Consider the following 26,538-nt stretch of genomic DNA (forward strand, 5'->3'; position numbering starts at 1 on the left):
GTTTCTGTATTCTACCATTGCTGCCTGAGTGGCAGGAATTTGGGGACTGTCCTTATAGAAATTAGGTGCCCTTGTAGTTTTCTCTTTAATCTTGTGTGGCTTCCCCTTCTCATCGCAGAGAGCAAAGAGTCGTTCTGATGCTCATCTTGGAGATCATTTGTCGAATTGGTTCTTTTCCTTTCATCTTCCACCGTGAAGGAAAGGGAGCTTTCTGTTCTTGAACACTTCTTTAATTCTTTAAGAGGTCTGAAGGTAGACAGAAAGAGAGACAGAAAAGAAAAAAAAAATCTGTAAGATAATATACGCAAATGTTAACAGAGGGTCACTATGGGCAGTAGAATTGTAAGTCAATTTTATGTTTTCCCTGATACTTTCCTGGATTTTCTGTATAATGTATAATGAGCATGTACTACCTGGAGAGTCAGAGGAAATATTTTTAAAAGATATATAAATACCTGTGGAAATAAAGAGGATAACTGTTCTTCTAATAGTCGCGTAATCTCATAAACATTTTCCAGGAGGCTACCCTGATAACAAATGAAGAAGCAGGTCAGTAGAGCCAGAGGCCATAAGTGCTGGAGAGCGAACCTGGCCAGCATGTGTAACCAGGGAAATGAGATACTTATTTATGTATCCCCCCACTTCAACCCAAGATGATCTGAGGCAGTTTATACATTTAAAAGACAAGGAATTCTTATTTATCTCTCTTCCCTGCCCATTTCCTAAGGACATTGGGTTCCTATGCAGAGGAGACATTTTTAGCTGATTCCAGAGATGGGCCGGGTGTGTAAGTTGAAGGCTGAAGGCGGAGAAGTGCTAAATGTCGTGCAAAGAAAAGGGGGATGGGATCATTGGATTGGAGATGAGGGATCAAGTGAAAGGAGATAAGACGCAGAGAGGGCTTTGACACGGGGAAGGACCGAGGAGAATAACCCACCACACTGCAGATTCGGTGGTCAAGAAAGAATCTTGAGAGCAGATGGGTTGGTTGAGAATCATCAATAGCTTGCTGTGAAGTGTATAATATAATCCCCCCCTTCTGTCCCTGCCATAAAGTCTTTAGTGAAATTTGCTTTGCTCACGAATCATTGGTGCCAGCAGATTTCTTTGTAGGGATTATGGAGAGGTTTTGTGTCGACAAGGAGTGAAAACAGACTGTCTATGATAACAGATTATCAACATACATGCAATTTTAAAAGATTCAAAATGGGATAAAGAGAGCAAAATCAAAGAAATATAAAAGTGAGAGTACTATGCTGGTATGGTTTGTTCAGAATGTACAAGCCAGGTGACCTTGAGAAAAGGGATTCATGTCTGGAAACTATCATGTTATGCTTAACACCCTGGGCTTTGACCCAAGGTAAATCCAGATTCTAGACCAGGCTCTTCCCCTCACCACCCCTGTGACCCTCTGAATGCTCGTCTCTAAAAGGAGAAGAGCAACAAAGAGTTAAATGAGACAGCATAAATAATGCAGTTCGCACAATGAATAATTCAATATTGACAGTTACCATCTCATGATAATCAATCAAAAGTGTTCTGCCTTCCTGGGGCCCCTGCTGCTGACTGTACTGGTAACTGTCCTAGCATCTCTAATTCCTTCTCTTTATTATTATAAACAACAGCTGTCACATATTAACTACCTGCATATAAAATTCCAGGTGTGATGCTAACACTTGTTGTAAAATATTTCTAGTGCTCATGACAACCCCCAGGATGCTTATTACTCTTATTTTTCGAATGAGGAAACTGAGGCTCAACACAATGAAACTAATTGACCTTAAGACACACACGCTTGTCTAAGTTCACTGTCCAGACTCCTATCGAGCATTTTAGAGTTAAATAGGAACTCCAATCACATGAGCTAACTCTCTTAATAAATATGCAAAAGGATTTGTTCCAATCAAGTCTCTTCTCCATTTTGAAGCTGTTAATCTCTAGTAGAATCTTGAATGACCCTCGCTTTCCTCTCTGTGTTCTCTTGTCCTCCTCTCCTTGGTCCTTCTCTTCCCGCTCACTGAAGGAAATGGCACAGGGTAATGGGAGAGGTCCAGAGGCCAGAGAGGAATGCCAGAGGAATGCCAGGCAGATGTGGTGGCCTTTGTGATTCACTCCAGCCGTGATCGGTCAACCATAGACATATCATTTTTGTCCGTGCCTGGTTCAAGAATGGCCTATTCTGACCAAGAGCACGAGGAGAAGTGTGCAGGAGGATTTCTAGAAAAGGTTTCCTCTCTTCTAAGGAGATATAGGAAGAAGTAACCGCTCTTCTCCCTCTGAATTTTGTCTTCAGGACTTGTCCAGCCATCTTGCTGCCTGCTTAAGATGGAAGCATGCTCTGGGGATGGTCAAGGGAACATGGAAAGATCTGTGCCCTCAAGGATATTCTTGAGCCACCAAATCAAACAAGTCCAGAGCCCACACACCCTCTGACCTGCTGCTATGAGAGGTGATAAGTTTTCTGACTGTGTAAGGCCGTTTGAATTCAGATTTCTGTTAGGTGAAGTCAAAGCACTCCCATAGAAGATGTGGGTTTATGCATGGTGGTGTTCAGGTTTGGAGAAGGCAGAGGGCTTTGGCAGAAGCATAGGGACATGCTTTGAGAAGACACAAGAAAGAAGTCCTAGAGGGTTAGTGTATACTCAAATGAGTTCCTGGTGGAGATTTCTTTTCTAGGCCTCTAAAAATTGGACAGATTCTCATTCTTCTGGTATGAATTTAGTAACACCTGACAAAACAGAGGGAAGGGCCAGAATATATCTAAAAGGCCAAATTTGGAGAGGTCAAAATGCCTGCTTTAATAACACTTAAAGCTTGAATTTTATCTTGTTAATCTTTTAGCAGTAAATATATCTTGAAATAGCTTTTTTTAATAGATGCCAAGACAAAAAAAAAAAAAAACAAGAGAGGGATGATCATATTCATAATATTATGCAACCTAGTGTCAGGGAAATATTAAAATATTTTCTACTGGAATGTACTTAAATGCCAGAATCTGATTTTGTTGTGCTTTCCATAAATCTCAATAAACTATTGCAACTCTAAACTAATGTAGTCTACTCACCTCTCCTCCCTATATCTATTCTAGATGGGTTACGGCTAAGTTATATAAGGTATTTTCTTTAAAAATTATATTAATAAAAATGTGGAGCCTTGGGGCACCTGGGTGGCTCAGTCGGTTGAGTTTCTGACTTCGGCTCAGGTCATGATCTCACAATTCATGGGTTCAAGCCCTGCGTCGGGCTCTGTGCTGACAGCTTAGAGCCTGGAGCCTGCTTCTGATTCTGTGTCTCCTTCTCTCTCTGCCCCTCCCCCACTCACGCTCTGTCTCTCTCAGTCTCTCAAAAATACATAAATGTAAAAAAAATTTTTTTATTTTTATTTTTTATTTATTTATTTTTATTTTTTTAATATGAAATTTATTGTCAAATTGGTTTCCATACAACACCCAGTGCTCATCCCAAAAGGTGCCCTCCTCAATGCCCATCACCCTCCCTCCCCTCCCTCCCACCCCCCATCAACCCTCAGTAAAAAAAAATTTTTTATGTGGAGACTTAATAGAGTAAGTTTTCTTATGTCTCAAGGTATACTCTCTGTAGCTGGAGGAACTTTGACAAATACTGGCTCATTTTAATTAAAGCAACACCACTCTGAGCTTTCAATAAATGAGACAAGTGGCTTTGTTTTGGGGTTTTTTTTTTTCCTAATATAAGGAACCAACTGTATGACTCACAGTTGTGAGCCCCTGCAAGAAATGATCAACAATGTACCCTGATGAATCACAAAACAGAACAATGACCAAATCTGGGAGTATTTGGGCAGTATATTCACCCGGAGCATGCAAGGTAAGAGCCAGGTGAGTAATTAGCCATGACTTTTAATAAGTGACTAATCCCCTGAGAGAAAGCTTTGCCAAAGTAGAGTCAATGTGAAAATGCAGATTGTTATGAAGTCTTTGACGTCTTATTCATTCAGTGGATACTTGTGGAGCTTCTCATAGGAAATCAAATGCTATACACAACCCTAGGGACATTACAAGAGGAGGCATGATCCCTACTTAAGGAATTCATGGCTTCATGGTAGCAGCTGGTATCCTAATGTCAATAAAAATCAGCTATAATACAAATGGGGTGCTACAATCAAGGTACATATGACAAGTTACAGGATATTAAGATGGACGATGCCTAGTCTGTTCAGAGAAAGTCAGGGGAGACTTTAGAGAGGAGATAACTCTGGAACTTACTTTTGTTGTATTTATGAATTTACATTGTATCTATGTATTTAAGGAAGCAGTCATGGGGCTGAGGAGGAGGAAGCATCTTCAGAAAATACAGAGGGAAGGAATCCCTGGACTTCACCGATACTCAGCAGCACATGACCAGCATCTGTCTCTCCTTAAAGCCCTCCTCTTATTTTTCATCCTGGACACGAAACTCATAGTTTGCCTTGTGTTTCACTGGCGCTTCCCTTTTTTCAGTCTCCTTTGCAGCAACTCGTCCTTTTCCTGACCTCTGATGTCGGCAGACCCTTTCAAACAAGGTAAATATCACTTGACAAAGCACAAGCAACATTTACCTTCCGCTTGTACTTCATGAAAAGTGAAACCCCGGTAGCTGTTAGCCAAGGTTTTGTACTGAGTTTTTGCTAACGACTCTAATACGGGACTCTGCTTCTGTTGGCATTCCAATAAATACTGAAGGATCGGCTCTTACATCCCTGGACACAATCTCATCTAGTTAGTAAGAAATATCTTCTTTCCTTTCCACATAGTATTATTCCAATTTATCGCTATTCAATTTCTATTCATCAAGGGCTTGCCTCTCTGTTATTATGATAGATTCTATGGCCTTCAGTGCAATAGAGAGCCACGGTCTTCTAGAACACAAACGTTAAAAATACTTACTAAGCTTACAGGTACAGACAGAAATATAGCATGCTCTGTGGTCGATTGACTAGTGACACAGCACTGCTTAGTGTATAACTGTCGGGCATAAGACTCAGGCCCACTCAGGTTTGCATCTTTGCAAACCAGAGCCATGTAATCTGGGCAAGTTCATCTCTGGAACGAGTTTCTCCCTCTGAAAACGAGTTCAAATGCACAGATGCACAAATGCAGATTAAGTGAGGTTAAGATACACAAAATGCTTGGAATCTAGCAGATTCCTAATAATTGGTAGCAGTCTTATGGAATTGTCATTGTTTCTTTTCTCTGCCTCATTGGAGATTCTCAGGCCACCTCATAAATCAGAAGTGGTTCTGTCACAGTAGATCTTCACGGATCATCCTATCCTGGAACACTGAGACTAAGAAATGGTCAAACTCCAGTTCTCAAAATCTAGACTTTGTGATCTGTTTTCAAGAGAAACTGTGCATGACTCAGGAATTAATCTGCAGAAGTAGATGATGAAGTTGTTCCCAGTCTGAGAATAAATCTACACAGGAAATGGAAAACTGAGCCAGCTTAGAGTGAATGCGGAGACATGCGTTGCTACAAAATATTAAAAACAGTGCGTGCATCCATTTGGGCTCTTGGTTTCAAACCTTCCTGAAGAGCTGGGACGGCATATGCTTCAGAACAAAGCGTGTTTCTCTTCTTGTCAGAGCACCGGGAGCATTCCAGGGTGAAAAATCAAACCAACATTTCTAAACTGATCTAAACCTACCTGTGACACAGCCCCAGGTCAGAAAGTCTTGATCTCTCTTGAATGGAGATTCCCTGTTCACCCGACATTCAAAACAAAGGGCTCGGCGCAAAACTATGACTAGTTTTGGCACACCAATTTCTTTATAATAAGATACATCTTCCTATCACAGTGCCTTGATACACACCCTGCTTGGCTTTCCAAACCAAACCTTAGGGGGGTTTAGCTTCTTGATTCTTTCAAACGTAACAGGTGCAAGGAAACTGGACTTGACCCATCAGAAAATGTTCCCTTCCAGAGTTTATCATTCCACCATCCTCCAAAAGACAGGTAGTACTCTGGAATTTTACAATCATCTATACATTATGGGCTGGAGGAGGGAAAATGGAATAACACTGTATGTGTGTTACCTAGTTTAGCCCTATAGTTTGGGTACGAATGAAATCTCTTCCTGGCTGTAATAGCCCTACCACCAGTGATGCATTTGGGGGCTTCCATTATTTCTATTTATTCTCAAACCATCTTATAAAGCTGGTTTCCAGAGAAGCTAGACTCGGAAGTATGAATGCGTAGGCTCCCTAGATCTGCACTGCTCCGGTCCCAACCCCCAAATGTCGCTTGGGAGCCTCTAGAGATGCCCTGTGGTAGCTGAGTCCTAGCAGATGCCGCAACTCTGAAAACACCCAGGTTGGGGGTTATAGAAGAGGAAGGAAGCAGACCGACCACAAGAATACAAATGGCTTTGAATCCCTTAGGGAAAACCCAGGATGTTACTTCATTTCTGCTCACGGTAGAAAATATAATAACAACCGGTGTGTAAAAACCTGACAGTGGAATATGCATGTGTGGGGAGACCTGGCATTTCCCTGTTGTCATGACAACACTGAGGGCTCCTCTCAGCTTGCATGCCCCATTCAGGTGTTGTATCTAATTTAGGATTTGACTCGTAAGCTGACAGAAGGACTTGGAGATGTTGGAAGAGCTCCCCATTTTATCAATTAACTTGACACGCAAATGTCGAGAAGATACTTAATTGCAAGGAAGCATTCACCTGGTTTCTATAGAGACGCTATTCCCCGGCCAGCACTACCAAAAAATCCGTGTGTACTCATTGAGAACGGTCACAAGCAGGGGTTTCTGAAATGCAGGTCTGAACTGGGGCACCACTGACTGAAAATCCCTTCATGTCTGTTTGCCAATTTTTCATTAACGTCCAACTGAACTACAAGTAATGGAGGGTTCTTTTTCGATTGAGAGGTGGGATCAGAATCAGTAATTGGGACGCAAATGTTCAGGGGGACAGAAATAGAAATGAACTACCGAATGCACCCTTATTTTTCAGATGGGGAACCTGAAGGAGGCCAGGAGACCTGCTCCTGTCACTAACACACTGGGGTTGAGTCCAAGTGGAGCCCCTTCTCCCAGCCCGTGGTGCCTCTCCTGCCCTCAACCCCCACATCCTCCCTTCCAGACCCTTGAGCAAAAGCTGCAGGTAAAGGAACTTCCAAATGCCTCTTTCAGAATGAGTTATTCCACCTAGGGAAAAAAAAGTCTCTTCCCCTTGAACCATCTAGAAAAAATTAAAGCTGACTCTGAATAGTGGCAAATTTTCCTAATTTCCAATGTGAGCTCAGGCGCCCTCCAACTATACACACAGAATGTTGAATATGCAACATGAATTAAACATAAATTAAAGATGCATATGAAAAAGCATGCTGGGCAATGCAATTTCTATTAGAAAAGCACTTTTTCCTCCTCTTCATTCAAGTCCTAGGACAGAAATCATTTGTAGCTGATATTATAAATAAGCAATTTCATGAAAATTTATGAATTTTTTTTTCTAACCTCTGGCTGATTAACCAGGTAACTTATTTATTAATGTGAAGGAAAAAGAGGACTGTCTGCCATATCTTCTCGCTTGGAAGATTTCTCTGCTCTATTTTCATTTTTTCAAGTAAAAATTCTCCCAGTAGGATTTTGTATAACTTAATACACAGAAAAACCTTCAGTATCTTTTTTTTTAAGTAGGCTCCCCACCCAACCTGGGGCTCTAACCCATGCCCCCCAGGTCAGGAGTCACATGCTGTCTCTACTGAGTCAGCCAGGCACCTCAGACCCTTAGTATCTTCGCAAGAAATTTATCTTGTTTCAAGTGTTTGCCTATATTAGTTACTTTTATTTCAAAAATACTTAAATGTGCAGATTTAAGGACAATAACTCTTCCATCAAAAGATGTTCATTTCCTTAATGGAGAACATAATGTTTACAGTTATTGATTTAATGTTGGAAGCTTTGAGCTGGCCTTAACTCCTTAACTTCATACAACTTAGGGCAAGGCTTTATTAAGGCTTTGTTACAGCCAGAATTTCAGAACACATACCAAATAGAAAAGTAAGGGGTATACATGTGGCCAAACTGGGGAAAAGAGAGAAAGAAGGAGGGACCCAGCACGTATTGGGAACTCGTTACGAGTAAAGGCATAGCTTTAGATGAGCCCTTTCTATACCGTAGAAAATCCTTGAAATTTGGGGAGGTGATTCAGCGGTGAAATCTCCAGCCTTTTGGGCAGAATCCTCTTGGATTCTTGGTTTCAGTCTTGGTAAGGGAGCGGCCACTTCCTCCTGCAATCTAAAAGGCCATCTCTCCCCTTCCCCATCCCCTTAGGGCTGATGCACAGCCATGTGTCCAGGACTCAAGGGATCAGGTGCTCACGCCCAACGTTCAACATTCCGTATTTGAGGCAGCAGTGGGCTGGGAAACTGGGTCTCTTGGGAAAACAAAACCCAGCCCTGATTTTTATCATTTGCTAATTTCTGTGGTGTTGATTACAGTGGCTGATTTCAAACGACAAATATTTCAACACCCATTTTGCAAAACTCCTGAATGGTTCACGGTAGTCTCTCACGAGCAGGTTGGATTCCCATGCGGTACAGCTCTGACAGGGGACGATGCCTAGACACCTTCGGGGAAGAGCCTGGCACCAGTGACTGACAGTGCCAGGTGGCGGCCACGGCAGGAACTGGTGTCAGTGGTAGAGGAGCCAGGGATGGGCTCCACCAACCATACCTGCTGGTGACCTTGACTCTTTTCTTTTGCCCACCTTTCCCCAACGCCCACTCATTCTCTGACCCTGGTTCTTTCACCTTCCTGTCAATTCTGTGAGCATCTCAATAGCCTCCAATAATTGCTTTTCTGCCGATGTCAGCCAGGGTTGGTTCCTATCGCCTGTCACAAAGAATCATGACATTCCTTTAATTAAGCCTAATGATAATCCTGTGAGTAAGGTCCTATGATTATTACCTCCAGTTTATAGATGAGGAATGAAGCTCAGGGAAGTCAAGTAATTTGACCAAGGTCACACGCAGCTTTTAAATAACAGAACTCAAATGCTCTTCCTACTGCACCAAGTTTCCTCTCACAAACCACGGCCACTTCTGTATATCCAGTACTTACCCCTGGTCTAGGGCTCCATTAGGCCGGCATTTCCCTGGAAACATTATTTGCGGTATAAAATATTTGAATAAAATAAATAACTTTTCCACACACGAGATCCAAGTAACCATTGCCATCTTGGTATCTAGAGATACCCGTTTGTAAAGAGTAGTTGAGGGGCGCCTGGGTGGCTCAGTCGGTTAAGCGTCCGACTTCAGCTCAGGTCATGATCTCACAGCTCGTGAGTTCGAGCCCCGCGTCAGACTCTGTGCTGACAGCTCAGTGCCTGGAGCCTGCTTCAGATTCTGTGTCTCCCTCTCTCTCTGACCCTCCCCTGCTCATGCTCTGTCTCTCTCTGTCTCAAAAATAAATAAAACATTAAAAAAATTTTTTTAAATAAAAAAAAGAGTAGTTGATTTCTTTTTATAGTCTATCTATAAAGGAATTTATCCCTTTTAATAAATCATACTCCCAGAACCTTCCGGGTTAACTCAGGAAGAATAATTCCCTGGTGTGGAGGGCCAGCCAAATAAGTGGCCCTGACTTAGTTTCCTGAAATGTACCTTCCCCCCACCGTGACATTGTCCTGCCACAACCATGAATCTTCCAAGTGTGTTCCGTTCTAGCTTTAATATTCAGGCACAATATAGACAGAGCTTTTCATCTGCATATTTTTAGCTCCGTGTTGATTCTGGGTGGAATAAGAAAATGTGAAGTCTGAGTTTAAGGAACGTTAAGTGGTCTTCTAGACAAAGCAATGAATGTGGTTCTACTACAGCCAGCTTCGTTTCGGTTATGAGTCGCAGGCAGACAATGGAATTCATTCCAGCCAGTTGATGCTAGACATTTATTAAGGGATATTAAAAAGCTCACGGAATCACTGGAAGATCTGGAGGACTAGTGTGAGATTAAGCTTCCAAGGGCAACTCCCAGGATCAGCCCGCAGAGCTGGCCTGGTAACAGAGTAGCTGCGACCACTGACTTCCTCTTCCGTGATCAGGAGGTCGCCTCCATCACTGAGGATCCCAGAAATACCCTATCCTGACAACTCTCACCAGGAACACAGACGCCCCAATGCTCTGCTCGTTCCCCTCAGGCAGTTTGTCTCCAAATCACCCCCATGCATTTGTTTGGAGAATCAAAGGCACACATCTGCATCCCAGAGGCAAGGAAGGTTGGAAAATACGACTACCTTTGATGGACTCTAAGTAGATGAAGAACTACAAAAATGTGAAGAAGTTATTAAAAATCTATGAGGATGTCCTCTTACACCCACAAATGTCACTACTTTTTTCCACGTACCAGGAGACAGAAGTGTCTAGCTTCAAGTTGCTGGCATAATTTCATAGACATATTGCCTGGGTTCCTCACTTTCATGTGAGGAACTGTTTTTTAAACATCTCAACTATTTTTCCCGTCAATTCTAAGATTAAAAGAAAATTGAGAGACAGAAATGGATTACCTTCTGCCTTTGACCTTTTTGTCTCAGTTCTTATTTCTGAACAGAAACCAGCATCCTCCCCAGGGTACTTATACCACAAATGGCCCACCTCTTTTCTGAGATCTTATTCTCCACCTCTGGTGAGGGGTTGTCTATAGCCCCCTTCCAGATTCAGTAGCATAACAACATCATGCCAGAGATGGCTAGCTGCTCACAAAAATCCATGATATCTATCTTCCTGGGTACATAGGTAAACTATATTTCCCAGCACCCCTTGCAGTTTGGGGCGGCCACAGACTTGAGGTCTAGCCAATGGAACACGCACATAATGGCCGGGGCTTCTCAGCCAAAGCTTTTACAAAGTGGCTATGCCAACCCACACTCTTCCTCCTGCCGGCTAGATGCAGATGACAATGAGGGCCTAGGAGGTGACACAGACACAGAATGAGACTGGATCCCCAAGACACTGTATGGAGGGAATATGCTTGCCATCCAGAAGCAACCATTTGGACTCTTGCATGACTGAGAGGTTCATTTATCTTGTGTTTGAGTCATCATCAATTCGGGGGCCTGCTTATTCTTGAACTTAATCTACCTCAGCCAATACAGCATTTGGAATGCAAACAGCTCTAGCTCTTTTCTAGTAAAAACTGCAGACTTCTGGATGGAGATTCTTTCTTCTTGACATCAAACAGAAATATCTGGTTTTGCCCTCGGCTGTAACAGGTTAAAAACCTCACTTCCATTTCTGAAAATGTTTTCCCTGGGTCAATAGCTTTGTATTTTGGGTTCCAAGAGGTCAAGACTGAAAGTCTATATCTCTCATAGTTTGTTCGCCCAGTTCCTAGGATGGATGGCCCGGAACTTTCCAGCCGTCTGGCAAACCTGTTCCCTTGTTCATCAAGAGCCATAGCAGAAGAACAGGAATGGAATATAACAAACCCATTATCACTTTTGCAAAAAAATCTCTCAAAGTTCCTAGGCTACTGTTAGGTCAGTGGCATCGTGTTTTACCTGTCATGGGAAGCCATCCTTTTACTATAATAATGGAAGTCTCAGCTAGCAATCCTAGCCAATGAATAGAAAACTACAGAAAAATAGTGGGGAAAATGTGCATTATAGTTCTCTTCATATTTCTGAAAAAGGAGTAAATTATTTCCCTTTTGAAGCTGCATTAACTTGGTAAGACTAATGGGATATCATTCAGTGTGTTAAAAGAGGTAGTTTACTGAGTAGGCTCAGGTAGGTTTTCCCCAAAAGACTTAATGTACCTACAAAAAGTGAGCAATTTACTCTTTTTTCATAAGGAGGAAAGTTCTTTTGAGAGATAATTTCTTCACTTCTGAAAATGGAAGAGATAAGAGCCATGAGCAATATCCTATTGATTATATCTGTATGTATTTGAGAATAAGCAAATAGACAAACACACTCTATCTTCATTTATAAATATTCAAGTATACGTGTGCCTCTCCCCATGCGTGTCTGTGCATGTGCATGCATGTGTAAATCCATACATATACATACATACGTAATGTGTATCATTGATTCTAATTATTCTCAGTCATTATGTTCTGTAAACTAACTGTATCTAAAGGAAATATTGGGGCACCTGGGTGGCTCAGTGGGTTACGTGTCTGGCTTTTGGTTTCGGCTCAGGTCATGATCTTACAGTTTGTGAGCTTGAGCCCCATGTCGGGCTCTGAGCTGACAGTGCGAAGCCTAGTTGGGATTCTCTCTCTGCCCCTCCTCAAAATAAATAAATAAACTTAAAAAAATCTGTATATTATACATGTCTATATATACTGTGTATCACAGAGATTGTAATCTTTTAAAAAAGTTTTTTTTAATATTTATTTATTTTTGAGAGAAAGAGCATGAGTGAGGGAGGGGCAGAGAGAGAAGGAGACACAGAATCCGAAGCAGGCTCCAGGCTCCGAGCTGTCAGCACAGAGCCCGACGTGGGGCTCGAACCCATGAACTGTGAGATCATGACCTGAGCTGAAGTCGGATGCTTAACTGACTAAGCCACCCAGGTGCCCCCATAGAGATTATCATCTTAAATCCTAAAAACAACTCATCTTGGTAGATTCTATTTTCCTTATTTTATAGAGGTGAAAACAAGATTCAGAAAATGTTGAGTGCCTTGCCTGAGGATGCCCCAGGAGCAGGAACTGGACTTGGGATTCAAACCTGGCCCAGATGGCCCCAGAGCAAGAGCTTGCACCACCCCACAGTCACCATCCTCTGGTCACCCCGGCAGGAGAACCAGAACAAGCAGGAGCTGTTGCCTTATTGCACCTGAGCTGGGAACATGCCTGTTCAAGCAACTCAAAGTTTCTACCACTCTGCACCTGTCTGCAAATCAGTAGGAGAGCAGTGAGGGTATTGATTTGGGGGTTACAAATACATCTTAGTGAGTAGGCAGATTCTCAAATAAGGAATCCTCAAATAATGAGGATTGACTACATGCATGGTGTATTTTTATATGTTTTTGTAAAATATTAGCTTTATTCATACATACATATATATGAATAAAACTAATATACATATATATATATACACACACACACATACACACACACACACACACACACGCACAGAATATTCATGTTTTTTGGAAGTAGAAGCCTCATTCTCTGGAGAAAATGGCAACCGGATCCAGACTGACAACTAATAATTCATCTGGTGCAATCCAAGCTGAATAAGTAATGAGGCACAATTCGATAAGAAGGACTGTTAACTTGGTGCTACAAGGCTTTTGAAACATCAGGAGTAATTTCCTTCACAATTAAGCAAGTGATTAGTGGATATCAGTAATTTATCTCATACAATCTCTTTGGCTACCTAATGGATTTTTACAACCTGCTCTAATAGTAATATATTTTTATTACTTCTGTTTTTCCTTGGAACTATTTTTTGCTTTATTGTAACTATAACTGGAAGTGCAGGCCACCTTTCGTGTTGGCTCCTGTGAAGTGAAAATCAATCAACTGCAATGCGATTGATCATCAGCTATAGGCAGAGGGGCTACAGCCAGACCCTGCCATCTCCAAAACAGCCCTCACGCAGCCCCTGATATTCCTACTGAAAAGTGAGGTACCGAAAGATAAGCAGGCTGGGCCAGGGGTATTAGAAGGATCTCCCCCACTTTCTTTTTTCCTGGCCAATTATCATTCATTAGTTAAGACTGTTGGAAATTCTCAGCTTCCCAGAAGCCGTCAGGACAACCCTCTACCCAAAATCCAACCTTGAATTAGGTGTCCGTCCCGGGCCCCACCTGCTGCCTCTGTAGCCTCTACCCTATCACTGGCGACGTGCTTACTATTGTGTGGCTGCTTGTTCACAGATCCAGCTCTCCTTCTGGACCCTGAGCTTCTCTGGATTGGGAACTGTGCCTTTCGTAGCTGTGAGCCCAGTGTCGAGCACAATGGTGCAGTCTCGGGGAAGGACCTACCTCTCTACCGCTTGTAAGTATTGTTTCTCTGCAAACCATTTTAGTTCCTTAATACCTATATCCGGTGCTGTAGAACACAGTGTCACCTAGGGATGTCCTGTCTTGGGAATTCTAGATAAGCTGGGCTCAGCCCCAAATTGCATGCCTGAAGACCAACCATCAACTTTTGGCCAATTCCTGGAGGGATGTGGGAAAAGATGATATTCTCATGGTTTCAGTTTATACGTATGCAATTTCTGTCCAAGATCACACCGGCCGAAGCCTGAAACTGATCTCCTGACATGATTCCCCCCAAATTTCCCCCAAATCCTGCCTCCCGAAAGCAGCCTTGAGTACACTTGACATTTCTGAGGACTTGAGCACCATTGGAAGGGGTCTCACCACACACCAACAGAGCAAATAACTTTAAAGCACACATTCCGTTTTTAAGAATTCCCAGCTCCCCTGCTTTTAGGCACAGCCTTTAAACCCAGATTATGTCCGAGCTTCTCCCTGCTCACACTCTCCTCAAGGGAAATAAAAAATGAAATAATAAAATAAGATAATAAAATAAAATGCAATCTTCCTCTTCTTGACATATACAGGGCAGTCTGGGCACCCGCGTTTGTTACCTGGGTTACTACCCACAACAAATTCTTGGCCGCGGCGGGCAGCCCTATCAAAATATTTCCCAGAACAAAAATAGTACATCTTATCGCCAGCTATTAAGATATTGCATTACGTATTTATCCCCTTACTCCTGTGATAGCCTACAAGGCATTTTCACATCAACTATCTCATTCAATCTTAACAATGTTGGTGGTAGTGGGGTAAGTAAGGGTCATTAACAGACTCAGTTTACAAATCAGGGCTGAGGCTCAAGAAAGATGAGATCAGGAAAATGCATCACTCAAACCTGCATCTTTGGATGCTGTAGCAGGTTAAACAGTGTCCCCCTCCCCTAAATTCACGTCTACCCAGAACCCCAGAATGTGGCTATATTTGGAAATAGGATCTTCGCAGATGTAATTAGTTAAGGAGATTGAGACGAAATCATCCTAGATTTCGGGTGGGCCTTGAATCTACTTACTGGTATCTTCATAAGAGAAAGGAGAGGGAGATTTGGAAGAAGGCTACATGAAGACAGAGGCAGAATTTGGAGTGATAGAGCCACAAGCCAGGAAATGGCTGGTGACATCAGAAACTAGACGCAAGGAAGGATTCTGGCCTATAGCCTTTGGAGGACATGTGGCCTGATGACACCTTAATTTTGTCTATCTTCCAGACCTGTGAAAGGATAAATTCCTCTCATTTTAAGCCCCCAGTTTGTAGTAACTTGTTACAGCGGCCCTAGAAAACTAATACAAAATGTCACATACTGAGATTTTCCTTTACTTGTTCCTTCCTTCCTACAAGCATGGTGGCCATAGCTCAGAGATGTCCTCAAACCAACCCTCTATGGAGAAAGAGGCACAGAATCCGGCTGTGACCCTCCAGCTTTGGAAGAAATAGCTTCTGCTGCCCCAGTCGTGGGAGAGAGCAATGCACTGAGTGATGCTGAGGCTTTGCTCACAAAAGACATCGGTGCCATTTCCACCCCCAGAGAAATGGACAGGAGCTCCAACCTTGCCCAAGAGCTCACACATAGATGACACTTTGAGAAACTTCCAGTAGTTAAGAAAGGAGAATTTCTTCAGAATTCTTTTTCTAGAACTACATTTGAACAAACTAAAATTCTTGGACCACTCTGAGTAGGAAAATGCCCTAGGAGGGCAGTTTGGTGTTGGAGGGGGGACTGCTTGCTGTTCATATGGAGGGCACGCATGCGTATTGGGGTCAGTCAGTGTAGACTGAACATTGTTCACAGGCACTACCAACTTAAAAAAAAAATGTTAACGTGTGTAGTTCTTGCTGCATAGTATTAAAAAATCCTGTGGCTCTCAACTAGGAAAGCATATGTTTTCTAAGCCAGTGGCTGTAAAACTGACTCACGTCTGCATCTTAATTGCATTTTACACATTCTGTGCTTAGCTGCCTATTAATTAAGGTACAAGATGAATATGGGTTGAGAGGCTCACAGAATCCTTGTCTGGGAGTTTTCTTTTTAAGGAGTCCTTATCCAGCTCTCCACCAGCCCTGATGTCTGGTTTTCTTTGGCACACTCTGATGCGAAACAGAAAATGCAGCCTTTAGACTGAGATTTAGCACAGAGGGAGCTTTTCCCCTTACTCATCCCCAACTGCCTACGCACATGAAGGCTGTGGTGTGGCTACCTCTGCCGCAGAGAATGGAAAACAGTGAGGGGAATGTGCCCCTCTCCCAGCTGGGTACCAACTACACAAAGACCAAAACTTTAAGAAAGGTAGATTAGAGGGGTGCCTGGGTGGCTCAGTCAGGTAAGCATCCAACTCTAGATTTCAGCTCAGGTTGTGATCTCACGGTCCAGGAGTTTGAGCCCTGCATCAGGCTCTGCACTGTCAGTGGGGAGCCTGCTTGGGTTTCTCTCTCTCTCTCTCTCTCTCTCTCTCTCCCTCCCTCTCTCTCTCTCTCTCTCTCTGCCCCTCCCACATACGCTGTCTCTCTCAAAATAAATAAATACAGTTGGGGCGCCTGGGTGGCTCAGTCAGTTAAGCTTCTGACTCCGACTCAGGTCATGATCTCATGGTTCACGAGTTCCAGCCCCACGTTCGGCTCTGTGCTGACAGCTCAGAGCCTGAAGCTTGCTTCAGATTCTGTGTCTCCCTCTCTATCTGCCCCTCCCCTGCTCATTCTCTCTCTCTCTTTCTCTCTCTCTCTCTCTCCCAAAAATAAATAAAACATTTAAAAATAAAAAAATAAACTTAAAAAAGAGAGAGATTGATTAGAGGGGAGTCGTTTACTTTGCACAAGGGGGTCTCTGCAAGCAGTGAACTTCCTGCAATGACTTATAACACCAACTACCCAGAATTGGGCCAGACTTCACAGGTGAAGGGCACAGTCATCTGCAAGACTGCCCTCACTTCAGACACCAGCAAGTTTGATTCCCAGGACCACCCTCACTTCAAATCATCTGGCTATAAGATTCAGGGGTCCGTACGAACTTTGTTAGGTTCCGTAATTCACGAGAATGACTCACAGAACTCAGGAAAGTGCTATACTTACAATTATAATTTTGTGATACCAAAAGGATACAAATCAAAACCCAGTCAAAGGGAGAGACATATAGGGTGAGTTCTGGGCGGGTCTCAAACATGAAGCTTCCAATCATCCTCTCTCCGTGGAGTCCTGGACAGCATTGCCTCCTCCTGGCTATGATCTGTGGTAATCCTCAGAGTATTCCGAACCATGGAAGCTCACTGGATCGTTAGTGCACAGAGTTTTTGTTGGGGTTTCATTACGTAGGCATGGCTAAGTGAATCATTGGCAAGATGACTGAACTCAATCTCCAGGCCCCTCGTCTCCTTGGACGTCAGACTAACATCATGGCTCAAAGCCTCAACCCTCTCATCACATGGTTGGTCTTTCTGGCTGGCCAGCCCCCGTGTTGAGTCATCTTCTTAGCGCAAACTATCTAGGGGCCCTCGTGAGTCACTTTATTGTCATAAACTTTTGGTTGTGATCTGAGGACCCACTGTGAATAACAAAGATTCTTCTATTGCTGAAGGAAATTCCAAGGGTTTACAAGTTCCCTCCCGGGAATGTAGAACAAAGGCCAGTCAAATCACTTATTGTATACTCCTATACTCAAAAGATTCATCCCTAAAATGGGAATAGTAATATGTCCTCTGCATGGGAGTGTTATAAGGATTAAATAAAGCAATACGTGTTTCTGGCATAGAGTACTCACTCATTCAGTAACTTTAGCTCTTATTATTTTGCTGAATTTGTGGCCACTAAGCTTCTTGAGAACACATTCAGTGCTAACTCCATTGTAGGTTCCTTGAGGGCAGGGGAAACATCTGATCCATTTTTATATGTTTCACAGTAACTATGTCTCGCACAAAAAGTTTCCAATCCATATTTACTGGTTTATCTAAAAAAAAAAAAAAAAATCTATCTACCTTGCTTTAAGGCTAATATATTCAAGATTAATATCTATTTGACCTTATTTGACTTAAACATCAGAACTCCTTCTTAAGGGAAATGAGAGGAGCAGCAGAATCCGTATTGAAAACAATTAGAACAACAGGTAACTCCCAGCGTTACTGCAAACAGTTGGTGAAAGCAGACCCAACTTCTTGATGAAAAAATGTTTGTATGCATTTCTGCTCACTCTTTTAAAGCTTTAAAGACATTTTAAAGTTTCAAATACATTTTTCCCAGCACTGAAAAGAGTAAGTCTTCCTTGCATAGGGAACTTGTTACGAAAAAAAGAATTTAAAAGTACTATCCTTTCCTATAACACATGCAAAAAGCAATTGAAAAATATGCTATTTGCAACAGTAACAAAGCTATAAAATATCTAAATAAACTTACCAAGATGCACAAGACCCTTTTAAAGAAAATTCAAAAGTATTACTCAAGAATATATCTGATTGTGGGGCGTCGGGTGGCTCAGTTAAGCGTTCGACTCTTGATTTCGGCTCAGGTCATGATCTCATGGTTCACAGGATCAAGCACAGCGTCAGGCTTTTACACTGTTGGTGCTGAGCCTGCTTGGGATTCTCTGATCCTCTCTCTCTGCCCCTCTGTCACTTTGCTCTCTCTCTCTCTCTCTCTCAAAATAAATAAATGAGCATTAAAAAAAATAATATATCTGATTGTGAACAAGAAGATTTAGTGTTTGTAAGCATTCAACTCTCCACAAATTAATCTGTAAATTCAACGTGCTTCTAATGAAAATCCTCAAATTATCTTTTTATGTAACTTGGCAAGATCATGCTAAAATTCACATGAAACAGTAAATGCAAGCAGTAATCGAGGTAATTTTGGAAATGAAGAACAAATTCTGGGACTTTTGATATTTCCAGTATCAAACTTTATTATAAGATACAGCAATTTTTAAGCAATGTGGTATTGGAACAGGAATAAAGTGCCTCTCTGGACTAGAACAGAAATTCCACACATATGGAAATTTCTTTCGTATTTCCAAAAGAAAGCATTTCAAATCAGTGGGAAGGTTCCTTAATAAATAGTATTGTGTTGTGTCACCTGGGTAGCTCAGGAGGTTAAACATCCAACTCTTGATTTCGGCTCATGTCATGATCTCCCCACTCGTGAATTCGAGCCCCATATCGGGCTCTGCGCTGACAGCTTGGAGCCTGCCTGGGATTCTTTCTCCCTCTTTCTCTCTGCCCCTCCCCTGCTCACATGCATGCGCACTCTCTCTCTCTATCAAAAAATAAATAAATATTTTTAAAAATAAAATAAATAGCATCAGGTGCACTGGAGATCCATTGGGAAATGAAAAAGATATATTTTCATTTCATGCTAGTTACAAAATAAATTACAACTGGAGTAAAGTCCTAAAGATAAGATCAAAATACATGAAAGTATTCAAAACAAGTAAATGAAAATACATTCGTGACCTTGGGTAGGTAAGTCCTTGTGGGATACAGAAACAAAAAATTCATTAGAAAGGACTCATACACTTAGCTACTTTCAATATGACAATATAACATCATGACAACATCATGCAGAAAATGAGTTTTAAAAAATGATAGACTAGGAGAAGATACTTTGACATGTGATAGGTAAAAGATTGATTTCTGGAATAGACAAAGAAAAAAATCTCTAAAAATGGGAGGGAGAGCAAATAACCCAGTGTAAAAACAGACAAAAAAAAAAAAAAAGTCCCCAAACATGTGAGCAGGCAACTCACAGAAAGGAACTACAAACGGCATGAAGCACCTCAAAAACAGTGCTCAATTCAATTGGAAATCAAGAAAATGAAAATGAAAACAGTAACGTATCGTTTTTTAACCCATCAGATTGGCTAACATTTAAACATTTGATAATATTAGTGCAGGTAGAGAACGTAAGCAAATATCTATTCTGATCACCAGCTAACAGAATCCACAATGGTACCTATGTTATATCCCAGCAAATCTGTTTTTCAGTATCTTCCCTAAAGAAACTTTGCACATCTGATGGAAAAGGCATGTTGAAGACATGTAAGAGTGAAAGTGGAAACACCCCATGTGTCTTTCCATCAGGAGCTGAATGGTCACATAACCTACGCACGTACTCATTATGGTACATTCCGGATTAGTTCAAAAATAATAACTGACATTTATGTGTGTGATGTGAGGTATACATTATACGAGAGAGAGAGTTGCACATACTCACATGGAAATATCTCAAAGGCACATTGTTGATGGAAAAATTTGCGGAACGACACATGCAGAATGTTATCATTCGTATTAAAACAAGCATACTCACTAACACAATAACATACATTTTCTATGAGTAACAAATGCTTGTAAACGCAAGTAAAAATATGTAAGAATACACAGAAAAGTCTTCCTGTACAGAGGGCACTAGCATTTGGGTGGCAAGCAGAAATAATTTAGCCTGTGACATTTTAATTCTCACAAGGTGAAGGGACTTATGTTTTACTTCTGTGATGCAATCGTATCTCCGCATCGTGTTTAACATACTCCATAAGAGCCGGTGTATCTAGCGTTCTATTTTAGGAAGACAGAATGCCAGAAAATTTTTTAATGCCTATTTTTCTCCTTAGCCTCAGTTCACTTGAATAATTCTCTCTCATGATGTGATCCCAGTGGATTTATCCTGAGAGATAGTCTTGAGGAAGAGGAAAATATTTTCTGTATCTCAAGAGGCTTCAGCAGAAGAATCATGGTTTTGTCATCTTCTCCCAGGCTTATAGCCATACCTCAAATATTTTATAGTTGTCTTCAGAACATTGTGTATTTTAAGAATGTAACAAATATTCCCTCCCCCCCCCCAAAAAAAATAAATTAATGAAAGCCACTGACCAGTCTGTTTCTCATCTAGACCTAGGTGAAATCTTTGCTGATGATCCAGAAACGGAGGCCCTTCTGGACAGAATATAATACGTCTATTAGTTTTATTTTCTATCCCATCTATTTATTTTTCTGCTTTTGTCATTGTAGACAGCTATCTTGAATCATAGAGAAACTGTTATTTTTTACATATTTGAAAAAGACAGGGATATAATGGACCTCTACTCACACTTTTGGAATAAAACAAACCCACAAATTTAGGCATAACACTGGGAAGGGGGTGGGAAATGGTTCCGTTATTTGGTGAAATGATGCTTTAAGTAGCAAGCACCATGTAAAACTGAACTGACAGGTGATATGAAAATGAGAAGAAGCAGGAAAGCAAGGCATGAATCATCCCAAGGTCATTTATCTCCAGGGGACAGGCTGCACATATCTCTGGGCTCCTGCCCCTTAAAGGGGAGTCCCAGAGGGTGACGGGTCAGCCACCAGGAAACAGCATTACAAGCACCGAGCAGTGCCCACTGGTCCTCTGGAGCAGTGGGCCTGTTGTCCTCCCTCTACACAGAGCCACAGAATTTCCCAGGACCCTGATTCTTTGAGTCCTAACGAATAGGGCTATGATTATTCTTCCCAGCCCATTTCATCCTCGCAGGCTTCACAGCCAGCTTGGTGTCTGTTACCTACAATGTTCTTCCACAGGCCCAGGAATGGATGGATGGCTGGACCCCACCCCCCTGCCCCAGGGCTGCAGATCTGTGCACAACCAAGTGTCAAAATGGAGGCAAGAAGAAATATATACATCTATATATCTATAGATATAGAGATAGAGATATAGATATAGATATAATATAGATATAGATATAGATATAGATATAGATATAGATAGGCAAAAACCAGAAGTGACTATAGCAGAAAGACTCCTTCAACTAAATTGAGTATTCACAATGCACCGAACATGCCTTGAGGTACACATCTTTCAAGCCTCAGCTCCTGCCACAGTTACCCCTATCTATACCCCACACCCTTGGCTAAAGCTGGCATCACCAGTTGATTGCAACACTCTTTCCAGTGTCAAAGCATCCGTTGCCCCAACTAACACATGCTAGGACAATTCCCCTGCCCGAATGCCCTGTCCCAGCTATCTCTGCCTGCTGCGCTGCTTAACTCTGCCATTATTCTATCTCCTATTGAAAAATCCAAACAACCCCCAAGAAGAATGACACTGAGCTGCTGTTGACCCTTAGTGAGTTTTGTAGCCTCGAAGGAGCGGATCTGGAGGAAGGCAGATGGAGAAGCTCTCCCTCCTGGTAGAATCTGAGAGGTCCAAGCCTGCCAGAGCCTGTAAAGGACAGCTAAGTGGTCACGGTACGGGGGGCAGACTGGATGATGCCAGATCAAGCAAAGGGAAGGAGCAAGGAAGGGAACGGAGAAAGGCAAGGAGGAGAGTACTGAAGAAGACATCACAGTTGGCCAAGATCAGCCCTGGAAAACAGCTGAGAAGGATCCTCCCATGAGGAAGGGAGTTTCAGGAGGTTATGTCAAAGAGGAACCACAGAGCTTTGGAGTCAGAGTGCTGGGTTCAGTCCCTACTCATCTCTTACTGACTCAGTGACCTGTAGGCTGTCACCATGTAAAAAAAATAAATAATGCCCCCTGGGAGCAGTGAGAAAGATAGAAGGGTACCTGAGAGCAGGTCTCACACACAGCAAAATCATTGTCATTACTGATGCTTCGGGTAATTCCTGCTATGGAAAGATAAGGAGATTTCTGAGGGTCTCTTCCAAGGACAGATCCAGCAGAAATACACCTTCCCAAATTCCCAAATAGCTTCTCATTTGTGGCCCAGTGGACTTGATTATTTTAAGTCAGCTCCTCCTAGATAATCTTTTTAACCAGTAGCACGTTGTCAGACTTTAAACATTATGTTATGAGAGCTTTTTTCAATCAGTACTCAAAGAATGTTTATTAATAGCAACACACATTCTTTGTAAGTTTTAAAAAGGGCATTCCAGGGCACCTGGGTGGCTCAGTCAGTTGAGCAGCTGACTTCAGCTCAGGTCATGATCTCACGGTTCATGAGGGCTGGTTCGTGAGTTCCAGCCCTCGCAGTTTGTGGGTTCGAGCCCCTCATTGGACTCTGTGCTGACACCTCAGAGCCTGGATCCTGCTTCGGATTCTGTGTTTCCCTCTGTCTCGCACTCTCTGCCCCTCCCCCACTCGTGTGTGCTCTCTCTTGTTCTGGCTCTCTCTCTCTCTCTCTCAAAAATAAATAAACATGAAAAAAATAAAATAAAATAATAAAATAAAATAAAATAAAATAAAATAAAATAAAAGGGACATTCTGATCTTAAGTATAAAGAGTGGTTTAACCAAGGACTGTTCTCTATTCCAGTTTCTGAGAAAACATCATATTTTCACCATATTTCACATATTAGGCCAGGATTGTCTCATCTTTCAGTACATTTCTGTGAACAAGGGACAATAAAGGTCATAGAGAGACAGTTACAGAGTGCTATTTGTGATAATAAAAGATTAATGATGGCTAGATATACAACTGTAGTTGCTAAAGAGTCTTTGAAAAAGACAGGGCAGAGAAAAGAGAGAGAAGAACACAGGAAACACTGTAAGGGCAGAGAGAATTTGTTGAGGATAGAGTGTTTACTTCTTTCTAATTTGGATGCAAACGAATAGTTATGAGGCCTTTGGGGACCACTGACTTGGTGGTTTTGAACTTGCTGTGTTGGGTTGGTCCATATTTGTCACATAAAGTGACTGTAATGTTGAGATGTATGGATTCTTATAGCAACATCCTCATATACATTAATCCTTATCTCACAATGATCTCATGAGGCCCATTTTACAGCGAAGGAAACTGAGGCTCCGAAAATCTAAATGACTTGATAAGAGAATGTAAATGCTTGTCTGTTTTAGAACACTACATAGGCTCGACAAAATGACTCAAGGATGCAGCTTGTCATGTAATAGAGTTGTTAGGCTGGCATCGAGCAGTCAAAGGTGCCTAAAGATATTTCCATGATGCTTTGCTATAAGGCAGAACCTCATAACAAAAGCACTAACGAAGTACAATCGTTGTTACCCTTTAGGCTTTGCCATCATTTTTCCCTATTGTGTCTACATTTCTGAAGAACTGATTTAGCAAAAAAAAAAAAAAAAAAAACCAAAAACCAAACAAACAAAGAAACAAAACCCAATATAACACTTTACAACACACAGAGTACTTTAAATATGTGAATTCATTTAGTTGGCTTAGTAAACGGAGTTGTAAGTGAATTCTATAGTGTTAAAGTCTGTGTTCGCATGGATCTGTAAACCTCTTTAATCCTATGCTTTGGATCCTATAGCTATAACTCTTCTGGAACAGAAGGGGCCATTTTCTCTGATATCCCGATATTTACCAAAGCTTCATTATTGTGAAGATACATCATTTCCTGCTATGGCTGAAATTCTACACATAGAGACAAAAAAAAAAGGAAATAATTTAAAATAGTAGAAAGTGGAAAATGATGGTATCCAACATGAAAGTAGCCTAATGATTCTACCTTTTCTTTTTAGCTTCCAGGCCTACGAATTATAGTTAAAATAAAAGCGAAGCTATCACGTATCATTATCCAAAGTAGGATACTAAAATACAAACCAGTCTTTGCAGGGTGTTTGGTTAAGCCCTCTGTTTGGGAGGCAGCATAGCACCTTAAGAGTGTAGATCTTGGTTAAGAATCCAAACTGCCTGGATTTGAATTCCAGCTTCACCACTTTCCTAGTTCAATAATCTCCTGAGCTAGTTAGTTCAGTTAGTTCAGTGCTTTAAATCCATTTCTTCATCCTTAACACAGACATCAGAGCATTGCCCCCTTCATAGAATAACAGAGAGAATTAAGTAAGACCATCTATGAAGAGCTCTCAGCTTAGTGCCTGGACCATGTTAGCTCTGTTGACGTTGTTGTCTGCTGCTGAAGTATTGGGGCAACCAAAAAGAAATATTTGTGGAGAAAAGAACCATATCAGCTGCAATCTGTTCTTTTCTTCCATGGTATAGGGCTTTTATCTCTACTCTGTCCTCTAGGAAGAGAGGAAAGAAGCTGTTCCTGCCTCTCTGTGATAGAATTTAGAAGTAATGAACTTGCCTAAGTCATGGGTTTCTTTTGCGGTTTGTTTGTGTGTTCATTTGTTTGTTTTCCTTAGATTCAGCTATAGATAATAACTTAATTCTTAGGCTGCTCTATAGAAGTTGTGTGCACTCTTTTTTTTTTAATGTTTATTTATTTATTTTGAGATTGGGAGAGAGAGAGAGAAAGAGAGAGAGAGAGAGAGAGAGAGAGAGAGAGAGAGAATCCCAAGCAGGACCCACACTGTCAGCACAGAGCCTGATGTGGGGCTCAAACTCACAAACTGTCAGATCATGACCTGAGCCAAAACCAAGAGTCAGACGCTCAACTGACTGAGCCACCCAGGTGCCCCTTGTGTGCACTCTTTTTCAAAGCACAGCTGACTTCTACAAATATGCATGAAAAGGAGATGTTTTAATCTCTTGATTTTGTTATATATGAAATCAACTTTGTATTCTATACAAAATCAGTTTGATTTTGCAGTGTAACAAAACATCCCAAACTTAGAGACTAAAAATGATTATTTATTAGTTCGTAACTCCGTAGATCACTCATTTGGACTAGACTTCCTCTGCTAATTTTACTGAGGAGCACACATTTCATTGCAGTCAACTGGTAGACCGGCCAGGGACTGATTGGTGCTGCATGGCTCACTTGTATGTCTGGTGTTTGGCTGGGGCCATAGAGTAACTGGGTCACATATCTCCAGTGTCTTTCAGGCTCCTCTGGGCTTTTTTTTTTTATTAGGCAGCTTGGTTCCAAAAACAACAAGACAGAGAACAAGTCCCAGTGAACAAACACTGGCCAAACTTTTGTTTATGCCATGCTTGCTAATGTCCCTTGGCCAAAACAAACCCTATGGCCAAACCAAAGTTCCAAGGGGAGAGAAATCGACTCTACTTCTTTATGGGATGAACTGCAAGCTAATATTGCCATTCTGTCCCTACTATTGAAATATAATCCTCCTTAGAGAAAGTGAAAGCCACCTTGTTGCAGAGAGCATGAAACGTACAAAGTGATGGAGAGACTAAGATTCTTATCTCTAGTTTCTGACTACATTGAAAAGACAAGCAGAGTATCTAGGGTAAGGGTGGGGGTGCAATCAGTTAATATTTGTGCACATGGCATCCATCAAGCTCATGTACTACCTACAGTTTAATGTTGGGGGAGGGGCCACGTTCAATTCACAAAGTCATAGTCCCTTCACTCAAAGACACTGTAGTCCATTGATTCCAGAGACACAAAGTCTGCACTACAAGGTAGTTTGTGATAGCATTTTGGAAATGGTGCAGCTAAGAGTTACTGGAGTTCTCTAAAGACAGAGATCACAGTAGTGTATGTGTTTAGGGGGTGGGAAAACTCCTTGGGGGGAACTGAGGCTTAAGCAGAGTTAAAGAAATGGTAGGATTTGCCAATAAAAAAGTAGTACGTTCCAGGAGAATGAATGTCAAGGTCAAGGGTGTTACCGTGGGCATGAGTTCTGCATGTTTGGAAACAGTGAGAAGACCCTACAGGGCTCAGAGAGATGATAAAGGGAATTGTGTTTGTGACACAG

General features: G+C 41.8%; 1 long non-coding RNA gene across 1 annotated transcript in view; it reads right to left on the reverse strand.

Annotated features, from left to right (window-relative positions):
* The window catches only part of LOC132694474 (uncharacterized), a 37,435-nt gene continuing 10,897 nt past the window's right edge, over positions 1–26,538 (reverse strand). The window contains exons 2-3 of the long non-coding RNA XR_009617316.3: positions 456–527; positions 1–246 (exon numbers count right to left, since the gene is read on the reverse strand). This is a non-coding gene — a long non-coding RNA (uncharacterized LOC132694474). The remainder of the gene's footprint in view (positions 247–455; positions 528–26,538) is intronic.

This window comes from Panthera onca, chromosome B4 (genome assembly GCF_046562875.1).
Source record: "Panthera onca isolate mPanOnc1 chromosome B4, mPanOnc1 haplotype 2, whole genome shotgun sequence".
Classification (NCBI taxonomy): domain Eukaryota; kingdom Metazoa; phylum Chordata; class Mammalia; order Carnivora; family Felidae; genus Panthera; species Panthera onca.